General features: G+C 42.0%; 1 long non-coding RNA gene across 2 annotated transcripts in view; it reads left to right on the top strand.

Moving 5' to 3' along the window:
- The window catches only part of LOC124556194, a 57,747-nt gene that overhangs the window by 13,993 nt on the left and 17,634 nt on the right, over positions 1–26,120 (top strand). For both annotated transcript variants that reach the window (XR_006968606.1, XR_006968605.1), the window contains exon 2: positions 22,924–22,983. This is a non-coding gene — a long non-coding RNA (uncharacterized LOC124556194). The remainder of the gene's footprint in view (positions 1–22,923; positions 22,984–26,120) is intronic.

Raw genomic sequence — 26,120 nt, 5'->3', positions numbered from 1 at the left:
GTGTTGCTCTATTTTCCGCGAATGTTCCGTCGTTTCTTCTTATTCTTCTTAGGCCCAGTAAAGCACAGTTTTTTTTAAACACTGTACCCTAGTTTCTGTCAGCCTGTAGTATCGCAGATTCTGGTGCAACGCATACACTAATGTTTGCTAGAAATTTTGTTCCGTTAGTATACAATGATGTTCCCGATGTAACCGTTTTCTTTGGATAGACTTTTTTTCTGTTCTCCATGCACTATTGGATATGCACCTTCGAGATTTCGGAACGAGACGCAGTATAAAAAAAGAAAAAAAGAAAAAAAGAAAAGCATGAATATGGCAAATTTCGAACTATAGGTAATTATCAGAACAATACTTCTCGCGGGTAAAGTTCTTCAATTTTTTGTAATATGTAATTTTTCGCAGTTTCTTGGAGATCACAAAAATAATGATAGATGCCTAGTATCCTAATTCTATATATTTTCTGAAGTCTATGTACAAGTGCAGTCACTGAAAGGTCGATTAGCAGCTACGTCACACGCACACACACTCTCTCTCTCTCTCTCTCTCTCTCCCTCTCTCTCTCTCTCTCTCTCTCTCTCTCTCTCTCTCACACACACACACACAGACAAACAAACACATACATGCGTACCCCACGTCTTCCTGGACGAAAACTAGAGAAATGGTTTTTTACAACTTTGCTTACATCTCTCACCACTTCTGCTCTGCGAAACATATACAGTTCTGCAGTCACGCTAGCGAAAGAAAGATTTGCAGTTGAGTCCCTTATATGTTACTTAAGCACATATCTCATGTCTGCAAAGCAGACAATGATACACTGGAGACTAGTGAACTGTTAAAATCAGTCTTTTGCTATTGTCTCCGTCGTTTTCAACAACAAACCTAAGCTTTTGTGAAGTGAAACTCAGTCAGTATTCTGGCATAACAGAATCTTGTGTTAAATTTTATTTCTTCCTTTTGGCAATTATCTGCACCAAATATTTGTGACCATCTGAGTCACTGCACTGAAGTTCAACAAAAAAAAAATTACGCAATAAATAGAACCACCGGGTGCTAAACTAACTAGACAGCTACCGTCATGAACGTGCATTGCACTTCCAGTTATGCAACTCTTAACACTCTACTGTCCCTTAAATTTCAGTTTGTCAGATAAGCTAAACGTAGCGAACACTCCATAAAAGAGTGCGACATTATGCCTCAATAACGCCTTCCTCAGTAGCCTTCTCTCAGCTCCTTCCAAGCTCCGTGGAGACTCCTGTCATTCTGTTACACTAACATCAGTGGGAGGAACTGCCGGAGACGTGAAACTATGACGTGTACTCGGATTAACCAATAGTTTATGGCTGGAGAGACAACATCACGGTTACGGTTGTCTGCGAAAACCAGTTACAGGTGTTGACCACTGACGCATTGTGTATACGAATGGTGTTAACCCCCTCAGCATCAGCCAAGGCCTGAAGATGCTGCACTGAAGCACCGAAACTGGTAGTCATACAATAAATGACATTACAAGGATGGCTGTATGTGTTTCATTTCCATACATAACGAAATGGAATCCTGCTGTCTGCGAAAGGCACGTGTTTGGGTTCAAGTCGTGGCCCACTACTGTCACAAATCTTCAGGATCTCGTTTGTAATCGTGAGAGCAACAATTACGTTATCGACTGATATTAGACTATGCCTACTAACGAACAACACTTTCTTAGGATGTTAGAAACTGTCACTTCGAGAACTGTTAACCGAAGACCATTCGCCTCCATTTCTCAAGTACTTTTTGGAGTTAATTAACGTTTCTATTTGGTTCTAAATGAAACATTGGACAAAGAGAAACTATACATAAATAGTTTTTTCGTTGACCGCTGTAAAGAATTTTCAGGTCGTTATCACATTCACTGGTGAGGATCTCAACGGCCTTGCCTTGCACAGTTGCTCGCCAGTCAGCTCTATTCGGACAGCTGTGCATTTGACGACGCTATTGTGCAAGTCTGCATTCATGTCCTTGTGTGACATTCTTATCATGGCTAGTACTTGCCCCTTTCATGGAAGAGAACTGTACAGTGGAAACTTACTTTGAAAAACAAAAGGTAGACTGAAGCCAAAGGCCCCTTTCACACATACTGCATCACTGCAGAAATCAGGAGACAAAGACTTAATATCGGAAGAAGGCTACAGCGACTTCATTCTTGAGAATCATAAGAACGAAATCCACATAGTAAATGATACTAACACCGTGTAAAAGTATGTGATGATTCTCTTTCACAAAACAAAATGTTGTCACGGTGTGATTACTAAAATACTTCTCCTTAATACAGTACATTCCTAGGGAAATTAAGTCTTAAAAAACAATAATATCTAAAAAAATTCGTTCAGAAGCGGGACGCTGTACAAATGAATGAAGTGTATATTAAGAGTCATTGTCGTACCGCATCTACAACTGTTTCAGCCCCGTATCTGATTTGGAGTGAACGTGTTATGGGACGGTAACGGATCACAACGTAACATACCTGTCGTTGCCGCTGGTGCCAACCGGGTTACACTTCTTCTCTCGGTCTGCAGAGCCTTAGTCTTCGTATTTCTTCACAGAACGGACAGCGTCTTTTCTGTCGTTCAGTGGAAACTGCTTAGTTATCTCGTTTTGCAACGTGCTTCGCCTCTGACTGCTCGAAAATTTTACTTTTTCTGTATCATTTCATCCTTTGAAAATAGTTATATACAGTTTCATTTCGGTTTTCGTACTTCACTACTAGACAGAGAGCAGGCCTACCTACATCACTGTCGCACATACATGGCTTCTACAAGTTTTTGATAAAGTCTGGTTGTGGTTAAGACCAGGTGTCACACAAAGATCAGTTAATTTCTGTATATTTCGAAGAATCAGTTTATGAACTCAGTTAGCGCTCGATGGCATTGCAGAAGTATTGGCATAACTGATACTCGGAGAATTTAGGATCTTGGACAGTAATTCATGTTTAATTGTTATCTTTGCACCACTGCAGCTCGATTGTAATAGCGTTTAGTGAGCAGTTTTGTTGCGGGAAGAAAGGCATATTTGGTGGGAAAGAGTTCACTCACGAAGGAACGCTAGTGGTCAGAAACAATACTGAATCTTCACAATTCATGGTGAGTCTTGCAGCAATCATAGGATCAAAGGAGGGCCAGACAAAATTTCCGTCTTAGACTATAACAAGCCTACATGTTATTCGCAGATTTTCGATCTGCACAAATTAAAACAAAACTGTTCATCGGCTTCGGAACAGCCAAGATAAAGAAACCAACCAATGTTCTGTGGTTATCTAGTTACAGTTAAGGACCTTCAGCGCTGCCTCCACAGGGAAAGCAACTAATGCTAAATGAGCAAAAAGAATTGTTAGAAACCCGTAAGATTTAAATTTCGACTGTAGTGACATCTATAGTCAGGTAAGTACGAAACAATGATCAGAACATTCGTCTCCCTCCAGCCACCAACAGCTAAAATACTACGTCTTGCTAAAGGAACGAAATCGATCCGAGAAATGGAAGACAAAAAAAAAAATGGTTCAAATTACTCTAAGCACTGTGGGACTTCATCTGAGGTCATCAGTCCCCTAGACTTAGAACTACTTGAACCTAACTACCCTAAGGACATCACACACCTCCATACCTGAGGCAGGATTCGAACCTGCGACCGTAGCAGCAGCGCCGTTCCGGACTGAAGCACCTACAACCGCTCGGTCACAGCGGCCGGCAAAAATGGAAGACATTTATAGTTCCAGTGTACAAGGACAAGAGGACACTCCAAGTTCATAGTCATACGGTCCAAACGAGATTATAATAAACAGTAAATAAATCCCCGGTAAACTACTGAATTAGAGTCTGCCTTCACTCACAAATTGTTAGTTTACTGGTGCTGCATGATATTTTCCGAGCTCTGGAGCCACATCTTTACGTGCTTTCCCCAAGTTTTACGTACAATGCTTGCATGTAGGTGACGCTGGTCCAACTACATATGAGCAAGTCAGTTAAAGGATTACGTAATTAGCACCGAAATTATGACATTACAGCTTTAAATAAACGGTTATTTCACTGCTACTTGTGCCTCATAATTTAAGTTTTCTCTAAATCCCATTACACGATGCGAGGATTATCATTCGAAAAGACCCACTGCCATTCGTGCTCCCCTTTAACGAACTCTCATGAACTTAGATGTCAACACGAACGTTTCCTGCATATACTTCTCCTCATTTGGTTGTCCTCACAGCTAAACACTCTTCTGTGAATGCTTCGCACCTGTATACATTTGTCTGTTGTTGCGGTGAATCGTTTTTCACTGCAATAATTTATCCAGTTACTAATTGTTGAGCTCCGTGGCTGTGCATTATATTATTTTAATAAATACAGCACCCAGCCACTTTATTATGTAACTTTAGTTAAGCTAATATGCGTTTCGGGCTTTTTCTTGTCTTCAAATGGTTCAAATGGCTCTGAGCACTATGGGACTTAGCATCTGTGGTCATCAGTCCCCTAGAACTTAGAACTACTTAAACCTAACTAACCTAAGGACATCACACACATCCATGCCCGAGGCAGGATTCGAACCTGCGACCGTAGCAGTTACTTGTCTTCAACTAGCGTAATATTTATTTGAGTCTTTAGTCAGTTCATAGTAACAACATCGATAGGAAATTGTATGCTGCAGCTGCCTTTCTACTCTGCTTGTTGTTATTCCAATTTTCGCGTTTATGGGTGTGTCACAAACACTTTTTTATCTCTGTTTTGCCCAAAAACAGCCCAGTGCCCGCCATGTTCCCGACTCGTTAGCTGACAAATTCAATAGAGAATAACTTAATGATGCAGTCAAAAATCGACTAATATTTTGATGGCGTTATGTTTAAAAATGCGTAAGCTTATTGCATGGCACTGTATCGCCACTTGGTGCTACTGCCGTCTATTGCAGAACAGCAAAATACAGCATTAGTGGTGTGTTGATTGTCACAGCCACATCGATTAACATCAACGCGTAACGTCTCAAAATGATATGAGATGTAACAAACACGTAGTGTCGGTAGTAGGGAAGGCGAATGGTCGACATAGATTTATTGCGAGGATTCTTGGAAAGAGTAGCTCATCTATAAAGGTCATCACATGTAGAACACTAGTGAAACCCAGTTTTGAGTACTTTTCAAGTGTTTGGGATACCTACAAAGTCTCATTAAAGGAAGACATTGAAGTTGTTACCTGTAAGGTTTATCAACATCTGTGTATTATGGAGATGTTTCGTGAACTCAAATGGCAATCTCTGTGCGAAACACTGCTGACAAAATTTAGTGAACTGGCAGTTGAAGCTGACTGCAGAACGATTCTACTGTCGCCAACTTAAAGTTTCGAGTAAGAAAGTAAGAGTGGAACAGGAAAGGAAACGACTTGTAGTGGTAGAAGGCATCCTCCGCCATGCATCGCATAACGGCTTGGGGGTATGTATGTTTCATTTCAGGATTGAAACAATTCATATTAACCGTTTTTTTTTTAATCTGCTGTTGGTGTTTGAAACGAGCCAACTTCACCAAAAAAAGTCGGGTACAAAGACGACGAGAGCTGGATCGTAAACTGTTACGAATTTGGCTGAGAGGTCTTAGATGAAACGATGGATTGCAACCCGTAGCGCAGCGTTTCTGGTGTTGCATTCTTCATCCCGAAATTCGAACCGCTCACCGGAGCGGAGACTGTACCTGCGCCCAAGGACAGGCCCGGGAACAGCTCCAATAGACGGGCCCACGCGCCGGGGAAAGGCCTCGACACGTGTTCGTAAACGTACCGCTTCTGTTGCCCATGTGTACACAGCGAGCTCTGGGGGGTTTCTCACATACACTGATGAAAGGAAAATTCAGTACAAAGAAGTCTTCATTTTACTGTCTGGTTTAGATTGTGTTATGGGCGACGGCTGAAATCCTTCCAAAATGGCGTTGAAGTCTCTGGAAATTTTAAGTCGCGGTCAGTTCGCCTAAAGTATAGATGTGAAGAAAGGCATCCAGGCACTGGAAATGAGTCATTGAAACTACTAGACGCTTCAGAAGCGAACTCAGTTGACAAACCGGTTATTCGGTGATTTTGGTTTAGTATTTTACTGCAAGGAAACAATGATATTTTCTCACTATTGTAGTATCTCTATTTTCCTGAATTATATAACAAGTGGGTACCGATTTATATTTCTTTGTAACCTGTTATTCATTACCTTTACCATGAAACGTAATTAATAAAACTGGTTAAAATGGGACTTAGCACCTGAGGTCATCAGTCCCCTAGAACTTAGAACAACTTAAACCTAACTAACCTAAGGACATCACACACATCCATACCAGAGGCAGGATTCGAACCTGCGACCGTAGCGGTCGCGCAGTTCCAGACTGCAGCGCCTAGAACCGCTAGGCCACTCCGACCGACAATAAAACTCTAATACCAGATAATCACCAGGAATGACGTAATTGTGTACTGTAATAGAATTAGTTGTACACTACTGTTTAGCATTAGTTCTTTCTTTAAAGCTGCTGTCTGACAGTGTATCTGTCGTAAGTTTGACACAAGGCATACTTACAGGTCAAGGTGGTAGCACTCAGGCTTGAGGTAGCAGGATATCGGTGTTCATATTCGGCAGCTACTGCAGCTCATGCTAACAGGTGTGTGGATCGCGAAGTAAAGGCGGCGATACGACCGAAGGAAAAAATGAACTAGAGTGAGGCACTGATCGACCCCATGGAGTCTAGCAGAAACCTGTATCGTAAGTCTCTGGTGGAGCAAATGAAGCCGATTTTCGTTGAACACACCCATCATTAGGCTCCTTCGTGTAGCGGTAAATTTTTTTTTTTAAGAAAAGGAAGAAACTGTCGCGAAGCTCTCACAATTTGACGCCCCAATCATTATACGACTACGTCTGAAATTACCTGCTCCCTTATTTCAGCAGACCATCAGCTGCGTTCGAACGGCTGAACTGATCCCATTCGAGACCACAGTACTGCACAAAAATTTGAGATATTTGCAGTGAAAGAAACATAAAAAATCCGTTCCAGTGGTCAGCAACACTAGCTACTTTACCATAGAAACGGCCAGCCCTACTTTAACACCGTTGACAAGGAGCCAGAAGACCTAGGTCACTCATACTATCTGTTTTCAGTTGTCCAAAGATACAGGCATCTTCAACGGGGACGCTTTAAATTCGAAGGCCAGCTGAGTAGCTGTTTGAATAAAAAATCAGCCGCATCGTGATTGATTTATTGGCTATAACGGCTGAAGGGAGACGACACGCTCAGCGGGAATCATTCTCGAACTACCTTATGTCAAAATCATCCATTCGCAAACAGCTATATTAATTTTTTTAAAATCATGTTGATTTTTATAACGGCTCATGCAAGTTCAAAGGTGACTAACAAATCAGATAGTTATTCTGAAGTATCCATAATTTCCACTCCCATTGGTTCTAACTCTTACATTAACATGTAGCACACAGTCTTCTGTGACTTCCATGTCGATTATTATCACCGAGGTATGTGCAGACCGCTTCAAATTACACTGCGGCTGGGCGACAAACTGCATTTTGAGCGTACGAGGCAAAACGTTTACGAAAATTTCTGTTCCACATCATTATGTTTACCACAACAGTCGTTTCCTTCTACTAAGCAAGGCGGCCTAGAAGTTAAAACACTGAACTCGTATCCAGAAGGACGGGTTATAACTCCCCATTCATCTTAATATAAGGTTGCAGTATTTTCCCCGAATCATCTCCAGACAAATGTCGGACAGTACTTTTAACATGACTATAACCGATCGGAGTCTGCAGCATTGTTTTGCATTGACCTTGATGCTGACAGTGTGTCCAAGTCTGAACACAAATTCTGTTTCTCGTACTTCATCTTTGTAGTATGTCTGCAGTTCACGCATTACTTCGTTTTCGTAACTCTTCTCGCTACTGCACGGAACGTTTCTTGCAAAAACGGATGCAAAAGAAATGAAAACTGGTAATCGTGCTTAGCTTTTGGGCTACAAAGATGCTGCTTTTGGAGAAGTAGCATTCTCTTTGCAAAACAACAATCGTGACTTCTACATGTTCGTTCTCTTCTTCATTTATTCATATGCACAATTAGACTGTTGACTGGATATGTAATTTTCGATTACGGCACCTGGTCGTAGCGCACCTGGATCTAAGGGAAGTGGTCGTTTCTTGTAAGGATGCCTACTAAAAGTACCCCTACTTTCTCGGTCATTAAAAGTAAACTTTTTTGTAGGAGATACACAAGAAAGCAGATATACATGGTTTAGTTACATTTTAGTGAGAAATGAAGTCCATCAATTCCCCAGCGCTGCGTGGAAGCAAACATAAGCGGACCAGAACAACTCTAGACTTTTACGCAGCATAAGCGCAATGGAACGAGATGATCATAGTACGAGGAGACATCAAAAAGTAAGTTACGCTTGTCGCCCCACCCTACGACCATTGTACAGCAAGAGTGATGCATTGTCAGAAGAGAGACATATTCTGGGTTCTGTTGCGATACGGGTAACAGATTCATCACAGTGTGGGAGTGAAGTAGCGCGATAACTGGAAACTTACTTCTAAGTTGAAGTACGTGGGATACTATGATTACTGTAAGCTAAACATGTAAATTGGCTACAGATTCACCGTGAAGCCCTGGCGGTACGTGGACCAAATGTCCGCCTCCGCAGCTGAGTGGTCAACGAGGCTGTCTGCCATGTGGAGGACTCAGGTTCGACTCTCGGTACTGCCAGGGACTTTCCCTTGGTGAGAGGACTGGAACAGTGCACTCCACCTCGTGATGCAAGTCGAGGAGCTACTTGGCCAAGTAGTTGCGGCTCCCGGTCACAAAAACTGGAAACGGTCGGCAGAGCGGTGTGCTGACCCCACGCCCCATCCAGTGGGGCAGTTGGCAGAGGAGGACACGGCGGTCGGTCGGTGCGATGGGCCCGCCAGGGCCTATGGACGTAGTTTACGTTTTACATGGACCAAATGTGATTTGGCCTCCGGCCGTAGTGAAATGGTGCCAACAATTTGACCAGGATCGCACAGGAGTGGGGATACTGATTGGGAAGGAAGGCCATCGACATCAACGACAGACAGCAATACCCAGGCAATCGGGGAACTAATTCGCAGCACTCGCAGATTTTGCGACATTAGGACGTTCACACGGTTATTTTCAAATGGCTGCGTGACCGATGAGAAAAAAAAATGGTTCAAATGGCTCTGAACACTATGGGACTCAACTGCTGAGGTCATCAGTCCCCTACAACTTAGAACTACTTAAACCTAACTAACCTAAGGACATCACACACATCCATGCCCGAGGCAGGAATCGAACCTGCGAGCGTAGCGGTCGCGCGGTTCCAGACTGTATTGCCTAGAACCGCTCGGCCACTCCGGCCGGCGACCAAGGAGAGGGTTTCTATCTTCGAAGAATTAAACGATTGGTAAAACTTTCCAACAGTTGTTTACATAGACTTGGTGGCAATGTTGAAAAATAGTGTCTTGTATCTGTGACAATTGATGTGTAGTGCATCATTCAATAAAAGTTACTTGGCGTGCCATAATAATGTGTAACTTACGTTTTGAAATCCTCTTGTAAGTATGTAAGAGGAGTGAGGGTTTAATCAAAATTCTACTCTGTATTCAACCTGGAAGAAATCACTTTACTTGTCGGTTACTGGAAAGCGCTGGAAACAGAATTTCAGGCAGAAGAGTGTCATCATCATAGAGTAAAGCTTGGTCTTCCAGCGCACAGTCATAGAGATAAGCCGGGGAATGTACAGATTATGTTACTGAATAAATACAAGTTGACAGATGGCTAAACCTGAGATGGACAACTAGTAAAATCTGAAGCTTTACATGACAGTGTATTATCTGAGTAACCAACACTGAGTGCTTTCTCGTTCACTCCTATTTATACTCTTCTTTGTATTTAGAGAGAAGTCTTCCTTTATTTGTTAAGCTAATGAAAGAAGAGAAAGGTTCTTGACATATGGCAGTTCAAAAAATCCTCTCTCCAGATGGACTATATGACTCCGTCTAGCAGTATTATGTTAGTGGCCAGCAACAATTCGCATAGGCAAATATACGGGGGAAAGCTTGTAAGAGTGTTGTGGGGTAGGTTGTGCTGAGAAATACGTCGCGACGTTTCCGAGTAAATTACCACGTAGGTTAGCCGTTACTCGCACAGATTCGAGTTGCCTGTCTGATATAATTAGTGTCAGTTGCTCTCTTAGTGTAGATGATAGCGCACGAGATTGCCCAGCCTTTGGCTCGGGTTCGATCCTTACCATCGTCCTATGCCCAGTTTTTATATCGCTCTCTTGTTCGGTTTTAGAAAACCAAACGAAGAACACCTTTGGCAACACCGTCACTAGCGGTCCGCTTGAATATTCGCGCGTAACAGCCTGATTGGCTAACTTCAATGCTAATTAATTCGGAAAGGGGGCAACGTACCGAATTTTTGATTCAAATGGCTCTGAGCACTATGGGACTTAACTGCTGAGGTCATCAGTCCCCTAGAACTTAGAACTACTTAAACCTAACTAACCTAAGGACATCACACACATCCATGCCCGAGGCAGGATTCGAACCTGCAACGGTAGCGGTCGCGCGGTTCCAGACTGTAGCGCCTAGAACCGCTCGACCACTTCGGCCGCCCCAAATTTTTTTCTTAACAATTATTTCTCAGCACAACCCAGCCTGCAACACCCATACAAGCTTTCCAGACTGTTTCTGACAACCGTGTAGATTGTTTTTAAGTGTTATGTTCTCTGTTGTGCATGACAGATGCGTTAATAGTTGGAGTTTAGTTGCACCATCACAGCATCGTGTTTGCTCAGATATTGCATTATAAACCCGAAGGACCTAAGTTTGGTCCCCATTCGGTCATAGAATTGTTTTCTGGCAGTTGAGATGCCTTTTCTCTCTTATGATGTTTTGTGTGTGTAGAAAAGAAGCAACATCGTTGCTTTGTTTATGCACTGAATTATAACTGGTTGGCTGAATCGTTTCTCAGACTGGAGGCAACGATGAACTTATCACTTTCAATAGGACCACGTCTAATGAAGCATTGCGCTGCTAAAGTTAATATTCTGGTTGATCTCTGATTTTCATAGATACCAGAGTAATTGTGTAGAGACGGGGAAAAAAGAGCTTGAGCATTCTCGTCGACATTGTAGCGTGTTACAGCAAGCCTAGATTTGCTTCTGGAAGAAGTCGATTGGTATTACGACACGTACAAAATATGAGATCATTTTATTATTATTTTAAATATAAATATGAACTAAAAATATAAAATACCTAGCTTGGAAACAATCCCTGTCCACAGAAATGACGATACGTATGTGTTACTGTCGCTGAACACTGACTGTTGTTATTGACGCAATACAGAACGATGGTCTCATCTCTCTGTACAATTAACTATAAACTTTGATATTTAGTTTTGACAAATAGTTCTGTTCGGTCGCAGCCGGATCTGACGAGCTAAGGCGATGCTGTCGTCGTAGGCGATGATTAACGAGTGGGGTGAGCGGCGCTGCACTCTGGTGTAAGTAATCTCTTGAGGGCGTGTATACGCCGCCTCTCATTCATTGCTGCGTCAGGCAGTGACTGTCCTTACTTGTGTTTCCGTCGTGAGGTACCATCTTTGACATGGGACCTTGTTCTTCGGACGACACCACGAACAAACGTATGACATTTATTCGCAATTGCAGAATCTTTGTGATATTTGGCCGAGCGGTTCTAGGCGCTACAGCCTGGAACCGTGCGACCGCTACGGCCGCAGGTTCGAATCCTGCCTCTGGCATGGATGTGTGTGATGTCCTTAGGTTAGTTAGGTTTAAGTAGTTCTAAGTTCTAGGGGACTGATGACCTCAGAAGTTGAGTCCCATAGTGCTCAGAGCCATTTTTTTGTGATATTAGCTGCATTAGGTATGGGGTTGTAGATGGTATGACATGTGGATGTTATGGTCTACATCTACATCTACATCCATACTCCGCAAGCCACCTGACGGTGTGTTTCGGAGGGTACCCCGAGTACCTCTATCGGTTCTCCCTTCTATTCCAGTCTCGTATTGTTCGTGGAAAGAAGGATTGTCGGTATACTTCTGTGTGGGCTCTAATCTCTTTGATTTTATCCTCATGGTCTCTTCGCGAGATATACGTAGGAGGGAGCAATATACTGCTTGACTCCTCGGTGAAGGTATGTTCTCGAAACTTCAACAAAAGCCCGTACCGAGCTACTGAGCGTCTCTCCTGCAGAGTCTTCCACTGGAGTTTATCTATCATCTCCGTGACGCTTTTGCGATTACTAAATGATCCTGTAACGAAGCGCGCTGCTCTCCGTTGGATCTTCTCTATCCCTTCTATTAACCCTCTCTGGTACGGATCCCACACTGCTGAGCAGTATTCAACCAGTGGGCGAACAAGCGTACTGTAACCCACTTCCTTTGTTTTCGAATTGCGTCCTGCAAACACGCTCGGATAGCCGAAATGCCTGTCCGCTTGCTTAGGTGGGTGGTAACGTGCTTGCCTCCCGTGCAGTGGGCCCGGGTTCGATTCCCCGCCGGGTTGGAGATTTTCTCCGCTCGTGGACGTAGTGTTATGCTCCTGATCTTTGGGCGTCGAGTGAAATAAGACTTGCACTTTGTGGCCGAACTTCCCCGGATGGGGCCTCCCGGCCAGTGATACCACACGATCATTTCCACTTTTTTTAATTTTTTATTTTTTTAAGCCAGCGCAGTAGCTCAGCGTGTTCGGTCAGAGGGTTAGCTGCCCTCTGTAATAAAAAAAAACTGGGTTAATGGATGAACGATGAACTTGAACAAGCGTTGTGGGCCGTCCGTCGCGAACAAATAGAACGAACAATAACGAACAAAATGAGATCAACAACAACAAAAAAAGGGTTAACCCGATCGCTCGCGAAAAGCGAGAAATTGGGGTTCGATTCCCGGTTCGGCACATACTTTTATGTCACCAGTAGGCAATATCTTCATACCTAATGTAGCTAATGACAAAAAGATTCCGCAGTTGCGAACAAATTTCATAAATTGAGTACAGCTGCAAGATCGTCACCAATGTCTGTTACTTCAGACATTTTTAAAATTAAGTATTACAAACTGGTGTACAGAGAACAAATCTGTAGTTCTTTGTGCTTTGCGTTAAGTGTCGAGTTCTATATTCCGTGGCATAATTTAGCGCCCTGTCGCGCTCCACTCAGTCTCACCCACGATTCAGCTACACTATAAAAGCATTTGTGGATCCACAAACTACGTAAATAACAAAAATGTGAGCTACATCCTTTTCGATTACCGATTACAACATTACTGTTTAACCGTTTTGGGAACTCCTGCCTTGACTTTAGAAATGCTGGCTGCTAAAGCAGCGTGTCAGTATGTGTGAAGGCTCGTCGCGGGATTTTCTGGGAACATGACTGGTGGCGAACGCGGGTTGTTGACTGAGGCTGGCGGTTCAAGGTTCTCATCCCGCGCCGTAACGGTCGACCGCGTCCCCCGTTGCCGCAAGCCGCGCCGCGCAAGGTACGCGCCTGCCAACGCCTGCCCGCTCTCCCATAACCTCGCCGCACTCTGCAAATACTCTCTCTCTACACAATGTCTCCCGGCCCTACTCAAAATTTATTTCATTTATGAGAACTTGAAACCCTGCAAATGTTTATAGGTACAGCGATGAGAGAAACACTGCAACTAATGAAAATTTCGTCGTATGAACGATTCATTTCCGTTAAGTGCCTCTACATATGACGGCATGCATTTCTTAAGAGTATAGCATACAATTTCTCATTCAATGAAACCGACTGAGACAGTGCATTGGCTACCGCTCTGCACTCGCATTCGAGGGAAGTACTGCCTGAAATTCCACAAAAGACATTATTTTCATTATTTCCCTAAATGACTTTAGTCCAGTACCAGTATGATTCATTTTAAAATGACGCTCCCGGTTTCTTCCCCATCCTTGTCCAGTCGGAGCTGATGTTGCCCCAAATCAAATCCAGGCTGGCCGACACTCCGGCCTTTGTCGTTAATCCGCCTGGCGGATTCGATCCTGAACCGGCGCGCCGCTCCAAACACGAAAGCGCGCGGCTATCCTGGTTGGTCAGCCACAGAGTCGATTGATTTCAGTTAAACCTGAATTAGCGTAAGGAAACATCTAACGCCAAAAGAACGTCGCTCACTAATACGCTACGACAAATGGTTCTTCAGCAAAGCGATTACTCTTGTTCCATTTGTGTTAAAGCAGTGCACCTGTGAGGCGGTGGTGTACGCATCCCATACTGAAGACGCCGTTTTACGTGCTGTAACTATTTACTTGCTGTCATCCTGCAGCACTGAGCTGGCCAGTGATTGGCTGCACTATGGTCCATATATCTGCTGTTAGAAATGGGCAGCGCTCCCTGCCATCAACACGGTTCTGATTCAGTTTCTGACCAGTGTATGTGATAATCCATGACACTGCGTCGGGAACCGAAACTGTAGCGAATTCTGAAATGTTATCTTCTGGACTTTTCAACGTCAGATGTTTCAGTATTGAATATTCACTCGCCTGACAACTGCATTTATGTTTCTGCATGTAAATGATTGTTTTTGATCATTGTATGAACTTAAACGTGTTTTAAAACGATCTCTTCACCCTCTTTGACTTCCTCTTCTGTTTTTAGTCTGACCTAGTATCAGCATGACCGTCCTTGTTTTAAAAAGGAAGATAGTATCCTAGTAAAATGAAGTCACACGTGTATGGGAGGCTCAGGCTTCCAGTTCTCACTGGCTGCCCTGACTTAGACTTTCCGCAGTTCCATTTACTCTTATCTACGCGAATGTCAGGAGGTTCCTTCAGCATTGCCATGTTCGTCATTTGGATCAGGCATTAGTAGCTTAGAGAAGAAATAGCACCGTTGTCCACCTCCCTCACCCCAGTCTCCCTACCCCTTTGCCTCAACTGAGGTGGTCCACCTTGGCTAGCCTCCTAACCGTCAACGTGACCCGAAGCCTCTAGAGAAGTGAAAAAGAAATACTAACTCCGCTTTAAGATGATAACGTGACAGAGAGAAACCTTCAGGAAGGAGCAGAGGGTTTATTTAAACGTCCCTTTAGTGCACCGACAATGTATCAGTGTTTCCTATCTAAGACAGCAGAACGTTAAAAATGTGTTACACAATCAGAAAAAATGCGCTTTTAAGATTTACTATCAGCAGTAAAACAGAACATAAAATCAATTTAAAAAAGAATTGTATTGTAACATCACTAATAAGGTTATAATAAAAAGCGTTTCCCTTATTTTGAGGCGGTAAAAACGTCTGCCTCAGTGACAAACATCTGATCATATTATGTGGCTGACGACAAATTAACGAGCTACTTTGAAAAGGTAGTAAATGCAGTCAGCGTGTTAGAATTCTCGGGGCCATATATATTGTCTGTGCTGAATAACGAAGTAGAACTTGTTTCGATTCCTACCCATATCTGCAACTAAGAAGCGAGAAAGGTGTAAATCCTGATCTCCCTGTGATAAAAGGTACGAGCCATTGCCATTCCCGACGCAAAGTGCGTCATTTAATGGGGCAGTAAATTTAGATGTTGGGTAATTCGATAAAATTCTTTCTCGCGTACAATCCATCTATATAAAATAAAGCCGAAAAAAGTCTCCGGGAAAATGAGAAATCGAAGAATTATCGTATTCTCGGATTCATTTTGAAAATAGTAGCATTTGGGATTCCATCTTGCCTGCAGTGTTTATTTCCTTAACTTCCGTCCACGACCTTCATGTCCACTACTTCCTGTTTCTTCCTTAGTGTTGCAGTAAGTAATGCTACTTTTTGGTGTATGTAGTGAAATAAGTCGTCAACAAAAGTGGTGTCTTCTTGTCTTCCAGAGGTTGCCGGTTTAGTAGCCAATAGGTACTATGAAAATTTTACACTATGTGGTTCCAGGTGACCTGTCCATACACGTACCGAAACCAAGATCTTGAACTTCGTCTATCAGCTTTACCATTTTTTTTATTATTATTATTTGGCAAAAGAAATTGCAGCGAAGGAAAGAAGAGTGGTAGTTCGTTTTCAGAATAATTTTCCTTTAAGGCCTTCGGTTCTGTGCCTTAGGTGTTTAGAGGACTCCTTTTCTTGTTCGGAAGAGTGTTTTACAGGTGTAACTTCAGCTTTCAGAATGGTCTCAACTCAAGTCAACCGTCATTTTCGGTCACTGCTGCTGGAGCACGGAAACTGATAGAAGAAGACTGACGCGCACATGCGTGCTTGTGTGTGTGTGTGTGTGTGTGTGTGTGTGTGTGTGTGTGTGTGTGTATTGGTTTGTTTGTTTGTCACATCACCAAACAGAGGATTTCTTGGGCCTGGACCTTGAACGCTGAAGCCAGTCGCCGACCGAGATAACGAAGTGGTTAACATAATGTAAGTATTGCTCATCAGTGTGGGATCCGTACCAGATCGGGTTGACGGAGGAGATAGAGAAGATCCAAAGAAGAGCGGCGCGTTTCGTCACAGGGTTATTTGGTAACCGTGATAGCGTTACGGAGATGTTTAACAAACTCAAGTGGCAGACTCTGCAAGAGGGGCGCTCTGCATCGCGGTGTAGCTTGCTCGCCAGGTTTCGAGAGGGTGCGTTTCTGGATGAGGTATCGAATATATTGCTTCCCCCTACTTATACCTCCCGAGGAGATCACGAATGTAAAATTAGAGAGATTCGAGCGCGCACGGAGGCTTTCAGACAGTCGTTCTTCCCGCGAACCATACGCGACTGGAACAGGAAAGGGAGGTAATGACAGTGGCACGTAAAGTGCCCTCCGCCACACACCGTTGGGTGGCTTGCGGAGTATAAATGTAGATGAATGTAGATGAATGGCTGATATTGCTGTATTGCTTGGATCAAATCCCCGTTTGACTATTCACATGTAAGTTTTCGTCCTCTGTCTACACAAATGTTTGGTCTCTTTCTGTTAAACTCTAGTCCTCCTTCCTTCTTTCCCTCCTTCCTTTGTTGAAACGTAGGCACACCTTGTCTCGTGGTGCGAGAAAGTGCTCAGAAAGTTTCATGATGGCATGTAGCGCTATTTGAATAGCTTTTTTACAAGCGACAGTATGACAATCAGGTCGCGAAACAAAAAGCGGATGTATGACAAGAAATATCTACCTATAAAAGTACGAAAATCCCAATCTTTCAGAAAGAGAATACTAGTGATGTTCTTCAGTTTCATGAAACAATCGTTTAAAGTGATAAGCGAGTAAATGTCTGTCTCGAAACAAAGAGACGCTTAAGCCAACCCATTCAGCACCGAAGCATGGAGGTTGGCTCTACGAGAATCATCGCGGAAGCACTGAAGCACATCAGTCAAAAATTGTACTAATTATTGCGTTTCAGAAAATTTTGAAGGTTTTGAGCACCCTCTCCCCGTCCCTTATAGCCTTCCTCTTCAGCTAATCTCATTTTTCTTGTTTCTGTAAATGGTGAAGCTTCTCAAAGAAAAGCAATTTTCTGCGAACGTAGAGCTGTTGAAGATGGGAAATGAATTAGTTAAGGTGCCATAACACGAAGAAATGCAAGAAGTGTAGCGAACAGTATTTTGAAAATTTAAAGTAACTGGGCTTACTGCAAAATGTTCGTAATATCTTTCGCGTTTTTCTCAAATGTCACACCTTCGTTCATATAATCAGCTATAATTTCGAGGAATTTATCAGTCCTGTCTGCCGGGAATCCTTTTTTTTTTTAGTTCATCAGCATTTCTAAATATTATATAGTTGCTTGTATAAGGAATCTGCAATCGTCTATCATCGGATCAGATAAATCATTTGTGTCAGAGTAATCCGAAAAACAGATGAAACTGCCACGCGACTGCTCTACTAGCTCCGTACAGGGCTGTCGGCGAGCTATAAGTCACAGGAAAGATTCTCTCAGCAGATAAACATGACACCGAGTTCAAAGATATGAAAGACTCGGGAAAGACGTAGGTTCCCCGTCGGCCTTGCCACTCCTACTATCTGCAAATGGAGCGTGTCGGGAGTGGCATTTGTACTTTTAACAGCTGATAGTTGGGGAGCGTAGGTAATTATTAGCCAGTGTGCATCAGTTATCTAATTTTTAAAAACAACACAGTCTGGAGCATGAAAATAAGTAAAATGAAATGAATATTTGCCCCCTAATCTAATGCAGCAATTTATCATTTTGACAGGTAAAAGAGATCTTTGGAATAGTTGTTTAACATGCACACCCGTTTACGTGACGTAACGCGTCGCAAGTGGATCGTTGTTAACGTAAGACTTCCGCTCGGCAACAACTGCGTTGGAAATCCAATATGGCCATCTTGTTTAAAGTTCACTCAACGTTCTAAAAACCATCCAAGAGGCATCCTTACTTATTCATAACCGTGAGAAATCGTTCTGCGCCTAAGAAGTAGAATCTCTATTTCTTAAATTTTTTGTTCTATTACTCATTAGCGATTTAACATCACGGCATGGAGTACTTCACGATTTCATCAAGATCCAGAAGGAACTTTCGCGTGGCCTTATTGAACGAAATATTTAGCTGACCGCAGAGAATCTGATCATGACATTCGTAATTCTTTTACTATCCGCACAATGTAACTTGGCACTTTTGTGGGGCATGTTGGGAGCGTCTGGCCCGAAGTCATCTGACTTCAACTGATTCCTCTACTTCCAGAAAAGTGGCAAGTTACATCATGAAAGCCTTGATATCAGGGCGTGCTGAAAAGTAATGGCCCCTAATTTTTTATTCTGTTCTCAATATATGTTCAGGTATTACATGCTACGCACATTACTCAGTCGACATTCTCGCCTCGCTGACGCAAGTTGCAGCTCTCTGCCGTTAGAAGACTCCGCATCGTAGCGTGTCACATGGAGGTGTGTAACGTAACTCCGGCAGTGTGTGAGAAACCGAGTGCTGTAGTCGACTTTCGAATTCTAAGATTTTGTCCACACATGGGGCACCTTCTTCTTTAGCATAACAATGCCAGACCACGCAGAAGCGCTGTGACATCTGCAACAATCTGACGCCTTGTGTTCACTGTCATCGATCATCCTCCATACAGTCCAGACTTAGTCCCATCCGATTTTCATGTTTCCAAAACTTAAAGAACACGTTCGAGGACTTTACTTTGGTAGTTATGAAGCGGTGCAAGCAGATGTAAAGTTGTGACTCTGACAACGAAGTCAAACATTTTACAGCGACATTATCAATAAACCGATCTCTCGTTGGGAGAAATGTGTTCGTCGTCAGGGTAACTATATTGAGAAATAAATGTGTAGACATATGTAAACATCTCTGCTAATAACAAACTGTAAACCTGTCTCATGTGTCTGTTCGAACATGGTAATTTCCAAAACTACTAGACGATTTTTGTGGGGTTTTCACAGGTAATTTGAGCGTAGCTTGGATCAACATATAAGCTTTATTTCATCAAAATCGAATGACGGAAAAATGCATATCGCGATTTAAAGTTTTGTCCACAATCGTCAGGTCTCTGTTTGTCTGTTTGGACACGCAAATCTCCAAAACTTATTTGACGACTTTCCATCAGGCTTTCACAGGAAACTTCTCATGAAATTCCAATCACCAACTTTCTCCTCCGAATACGAAAATATTTTGTTGACACCGACATTCATAGGGAGAAACGATCACCATGATGAAATAACGGAAATCAGAGCTCGTATGGAAAGATGCAGATGTTCGTTCTTCCCGCGCGCTGTACGAGAGTGGAATAATAGAGAATTGTGAAGGTCGTTCGATGAACCCTCTGCCAGGCACTTTAATGTGATTTGCAGAGTATCCATGTAGATGTAGCTTGGGGGAACACACACGCTTTATTTCGTAAAAATCCGATTGCGGGAAAAAAGATATCGTGCTTTAAAGATTTATTGCGACATAAGGAATCACATTTCCTCTTTGAAAAAGCTATTTACTCTTTGACGTTTGAACTGTATCGTATTTGAGAAAATGCTTTTATTGATTGATTTGTTCCATGTAATACGATTCAACATAATGAATACAATGCTTATACAATCCTCAACATGTTTAATCCATACGCCGGCCGATGTGGCCGAGCGGTTCTAGGCGCTACAGGCTGGAACCGTGCAACCGCTACGGTCGCAGGTTCGAATCCTGCCTCGGGCATGGATGTGTGTGATGTCCTTAGGTTAGTTACGTTTAAGTAGTTCTAAGTTCTAGGGGACTGGTGACCTCAGAAGTTAAGTCCCATAGTGCTCAGGGCCATTTGAACCATTTAATCCATAATTACAAACTAATATTATTAAATGCCAAAGTAATTCTCTGTGTAACGTTTTCACGACTAAACTGCTGAAATCGCGATTAAATTTTGTATGGCGATAGCCTGAACTCTTGGGAAAGAACATAGACTAATTTAGGAAATAAAAGGAGGAAAATAATTAAAAAAAGCATCGACCCCTAAGAGAGTGAAGTAGGGGATAGAACATCTTTCTTTACACCAGTGAACATAAACTTTGTTTAAAAAATTATTAAATCTTGTACATAATGTCCACCCTGTGTGGTGTACAGTTACTTCAGGAGCATGATGCATAGATGCACGCTCCTGCCAACGTCCCTACGCACGCAAGACTCGGCAGCGCTGCTGCACAGGCTGCCTCGTCGTGCATTGGTGCGCTGGTGCAACGGGAGGGGGGGGACAGGCAGGCATGTAAGGGCACCTGGCACTATTGGATCACTACTCATCATAGCAAAACCCCCGATATGTGAGCGCAGCCGCAGGTGACAGCTAGGAAAGAATAAAGATATAGAATGTTGATAAAGCTTGTTTTATTTAAAAAGCGTTTTCACATAAAAAATTCGGAGGACTACTTCTTAGCATGCCCTTGTAAGGAAAAAAATCTATATGTCCCCAACCATGGCGTAGCTTTCGTTACTGCTCTGTTCTCTGACATCATCGTAGTTCTCATTCTGAATGAGAATCTCAGCAATATTCCCTTAATTTACTTTCCCATCAGTGATGCGTGCTTTTGTTTCCTCCTGTGAACGTGTAGTCGTAGCATGTACTCCCTTTCTTTTTTCTTATATCTGTAGGTGGAACGTTAAGCACCAACAAAATAATGGAAAAGAATAGAGCATGCATTCGAGATGACAACCACTGTTCATAAAGCCTGTCCCGAAGTTCTTTCGATCGTCCCAGATTCAAGAATTCTCTCTGTCCTGGGAGAACCGTGGCTGTAGGGACACTGCGAGAATTGAGACGGTGTTGTGCCAACAAAATCCGATCTTCGCTGTACTGGTTCATGTTGGGCGATAACGTAGAATAAGTGTCACCATGATCTGTGGAATAATTTCGGATACTGCGGCTTTGTAAGGCAGATTTATCGTGTCTGTTCCGTTAAGTGGATAAACTGGAATCCTGTGCTGTCATGAAATTATTCTTCTTTGACGCTTTTATTGTCGACAGAAACCAATTCAACGTTGGTGATGGTTTATGAGGCATCTGCTCCTTCATTTTCGTCAATGAACGTATAGGCGGTTGAATTCGTAAGTGATCGCATTTACATGGAAGACGGTACTATTGAATGAAGCCCAGAAACTGTAACTACAGATGAAAACATCGAGAAAGTGTGCATAGCGCTACCGGAAGATCGGAGATTAAAGCTGCATGAGGCACTTGATCCGTTGATTACATATCTGGACGTAAGGTTGCAAACCGATACGAGATGGAACGAGCACGTAAAGTCGGTAGTGCAGCGGGCGAATGGTCGACTTCGGTTTATTGGGAGAATTCTAGGAACGTGTAGCTTACCTACAAAGGATATAGCGCAAAGAACAGTAGTACGACCCATTCTTGAGTACGGCTCTAGTATTTGCGTTCCCCAACAGGTCGGATTAAAGCAATTCATCGAAGCAAAGAGGCGTGCTGCTAGATTTGTTACCGATGGTTTCTATCAACACGTGATTATTTCGTAAACTGAAATTGGAATCTCTGGAGGGACGATGACATTCTTTTCACGAAACACTATTGAGAAAATTTAAAGAACCGGCATTTGCGGCTGACGACTGCAAAACGATTCTGCTACTGCCAACGTACGTTTCGCATAATGACCACGAAGACAAGATAAGGAAATTTGGGCTCGTTTTCCCCTCGCTCCATTTGTAGAGTGGAACAGGAAAGGGACTGGCTAGTACTGGTTAGGGTAGCCTCGATCATTCATCGTATTTTGGCTTCCGGCGTATGTACGAGTATGTAGATGTAGATGTAAAGGTGCGTTGGAAATCAGAAAACTGAGGGATGTAAGGTACGAATTGTGGGGTGTTCTCGCCATTCGCCAGATTTGGCAACATCTGACGTCTACGTGTTTCGTACTTAATGAAGCGTATGGCTGGTGGCTGGGCAGCTGAGGGTCCGACGAAGAGTCTAGAGCTGATGAATATATTGAACATCTAAAAACGCCCTTCAGGAATACGCCAACTGGAAAAAAACTTAGGGCTACAGACTAGTTCGACAAAAATGCATTTTTACCCAAAAAATTGTATTTTACAGTCAGGTTTAGAATTTTTTCCTTGCCCTCATGCAGCGTACAGTTTTAATTATTAAGAAGACTCAGAACGTTCGCTGAACATTTCTTCGTATGTTAAAATGAACAGCTGGTTTCCCAGTATCAGACAGGTTTTCTTTTATTACTCTGTTTTATTGAAATAACTCATTTTTAAATCTGAACTCATTTGTTCACGGGATGTAATGAACGCTTTCATGGCAGCCTAAGGTTCCACAGAAAGCAATCTAGAAATATTGAATACTGAGCTGAAGAAGTTCTCGTGTTTATAGATATGTTTCAGTTCTCGATGGACAGGAGAATAATTCTCTTTAGTTTGTATCGCAGTAAATTATGAATATTTGCAGTAAACGCTTGACCACGGTTCTTCTTTGTTGCAGGTATGGGGCTTCGAACGACAATAGCACGAATAGAAACCAAAAGACAGGAATCTTGTGTTGGTAAGTAACTTCAAAATATTGTACTGTAAATACATGAAAGTGTGTGTACCACAAGTAATACATGCTCTTAAAGTGAAAAACGGTGCACATTCGTAAACACCGTCCTGATTTTAATGTACTCGACAAACACCCTTTCTGTTCATGATTCTGTTTGAGCTCCGCCTGTGAAACATTTTTTTTGTTCACGTTAAACACTACGCCATTTATACAACTATTGATATCTAACTTGTCAAAACTAATAAGTAGAGAGAATAACAAAGAAGTTAACACGGAATAAGTAGCCACTGAGTTCAAACGTTTAATTATTGCTATTCTGGTCGGCACTGTTTTAAAATGGTGTGGGCGTCCAAGCCGTAGTTTTAACACTAGGATATGAGAACTTATTTCCATCATCGTAGATTTAGCAGCAAAATGTCCAAACATTTATTGACTTTTAGAAGAAATGCTAACAATTACTGAACTTCACTTAGAAATAAAACCCGTTTCAGTAATTATTTGTCTATCGAAATACAGTATTAAACTAAAAATCTAAAAATGTTTTAATGAAATTAAAAAGAAATTTAAAGTACTTTTGTTTAAAGCTGCATGACGTATTTCATGGCATGTCCTTAAGTTTAACCAGGCGTCTGCTTTTCAGAATACTTTAATGAAAATATTTGTCGGTTTATTCATTGCACAGTGTGTTGTAAGAAACAATTATTGGTACAACTGCACTGTAATATTAATGAAACAACAAAATTAGATTTTCTCTTACATTTGACCAGATTATAGACATAACTTTAATAAAATTAGAACATATTATTTTCGAGGGAAGACTTAATTTCGTGTACTACACAGAAGAGCATTTTCTGTTTAGTGAGAAATTTTCAGGTACATACATATAGCTATATCTGATCAGTAAGCTCTTGGAAACTTTCCAGTCATGTTACCTAATCGTAAATGCAGATATTGGCAGGTCTCTGTTGTCAGTCATATTAAAAACTGCGACTTTTTATTAGTTTTTGTACAAAATGGGGGCACAGCTTAAAATGACGATCAGAAAATGTGAGGGAGAATAGTTCAGCATTAGTACAAGCCTGTAGAATTTTTTTAGCAAGATCTACTGTAGGAAAGAAAGCTCAAGTACATTTCTCAAAAGCATGGTTGGAAGCTGCAGAGTAATATGATCCATTTTGATACTAGGTAACAGGAAACATGCAAGTTTCAAGTATCAGTCGCAGCAGACTCCACATCCTTGTTCTCGCAGAAAGCAACATTCCACGCTTCGACTAGGTAGGCGGCTGAGAGACCCTTTGGCGGCCTCTTTGTGGGAAAGATGCCCATCAGTTCTGCCAACGTAACTGCTGCGCTCCCAGCAGCTGCAGAACGCTCGTCTCTGGCGGTCGTTGCTTAGGTTGTGGTGTGAACGGTGTTTTACAGTACGCCACTACATCACCTTGACCATGGAAATCAAATTAAACGCAGGAGGTCGCGTCGCGAAGTATTTTAAGAGGTGAATTCATCAGTGGGCGATTACCTTCTGCCTGTGAGGCGGATTTGTTGCGCAAAGACGTCGCACAGGTGATAAACTACGAGTACAGAAAAGTTTAGCAAAAAAAAAAAAAAAAAAAAAAAATCTGGCGCATAAAATGAACTCGTTATGGTAGCCTGCTAAGTTCTATATCTCTTAAGCAATAGACAGCTGATCCGTACCTTGTTAAATACCTACATCTTGACCTACAGACAAAATGTTGGCAGTTTATTTGTAACTGCACAACTTTCTGGTCGTGAGAAACGACAAATTTTGTTGCGCGCTTAGCGAGACTGTGCTGTGCAAGAGAACGAGTGAGAGAGAAGAGTTGCCGGTAACCTTGCACATGGAAAGTCGGCTCCTCGCTCGTGAACTAGGCATTATTCCCTTCACGCTGCGAGATCAAGGTCTCTTTCGATCATCCACACGTGGAACGGTGCACAGCCTAAGCACCTGTAGCTGCCACTTCACTCAGACCAGTTGCTACTTACATCCTATACATTTTAAAATCTGTTTAATAGTGGTAACGTAATTATTTTGAAACGCGCTTTATTAAACACATAAAAGGGAAGATATGTCCACTACCGAAACAAGTAGATATCAACAGCAGAAACGGATAGCAAATACTTAATTAAAAGAATACTGACAAAACCCAAAGCTTGTCGACATTTTGTGCTGTAAAAAAAGTGATTATTGCACTGACAGTGGAATTCCCAGTGGCAAATGGTCCCTGCTACCTGTACCAAAAGCGTCCGAAAGATGCATTTTCAGGTAATTACATTAGTTTAGCCCTACCCTCCTTTAGAGGGAGGATCGCATTAATTTTAACAACAGTTCTAATATTAGGCTCAAGTACTGGCTTAATGTTTATTTATGACAGCCAATGGTAACAATATCTAGAAACTATTCCGTTCTGGGCTAATACAACAAAAAGAAGGAAGATTGAATTTTAACATCCCATCACTAACACAACACTCCACAAACAACTGTATTTCGAAGACCAGTAAGATACTAAATGAAAATTACTGTTTATTTCAGTTTAAAAAATAGCTTTCTGTGAGCAAAGATTACCACCAGTATACGGTTACCAGTAATGAAATTCGTCTTTACTTATTATATACTGTAACAAGATGTTATACTTGTTTCTGGCCATTTCTAGAAACTCAGGCAAGTTTGCAATAATTTTCTTCACATACCATCTAAGTAAAATCGATTATAAAAAATGTTGCATATGGATTTTGTGGTAGCAAAATATCATCATGAGTTAGCCACCACCATGTTATAATAGTTTTTGGTTGGTTTGAACATTCTGGTGTTCTCATAGCATTAATGAATCGGGAAGGTTACATTATGAATTTTGTTTTCATAGTTATGACTTTGTAGTACGTACCACTTTTCTATTTTAAACATGATTTTGACATAATATTAACTACCTGATGTATTCTGAGAAGTGCATAGAACCGAATTTTCTTAAAGGTGTTCACTCACAACCGTATTAAGTGTATGATGAACCACTACTTATTAAGCATGGTAAAATTCACTAATTAATTCCAATAAATTCATCTTTAGCTTATTACGAAGGCTATATGTGTTATACATATTAAATGAATTCACTGTATATATTTCT

Source organism: Schistocerca americana, chromosome X (genome assembly GCF_021461395.2).
Source record: "Schistocerca americana isolate TAMUIC-IGC-003095 chromosome X, iqSchAmer2.1, whole genome shotgun sequence".
NCBI classification, from domain to species: Eukaryota; Metazoa; Arthropoda; class Insecta; order Orthoptera; family Acrididae; genus Schistocerca; species Schistocerca americana.
The sequence above is the reverse complement of the archived record's forward strand: the minus strand, read 5'-3'. Positions and strand labels throughout refer to the sequence as shown.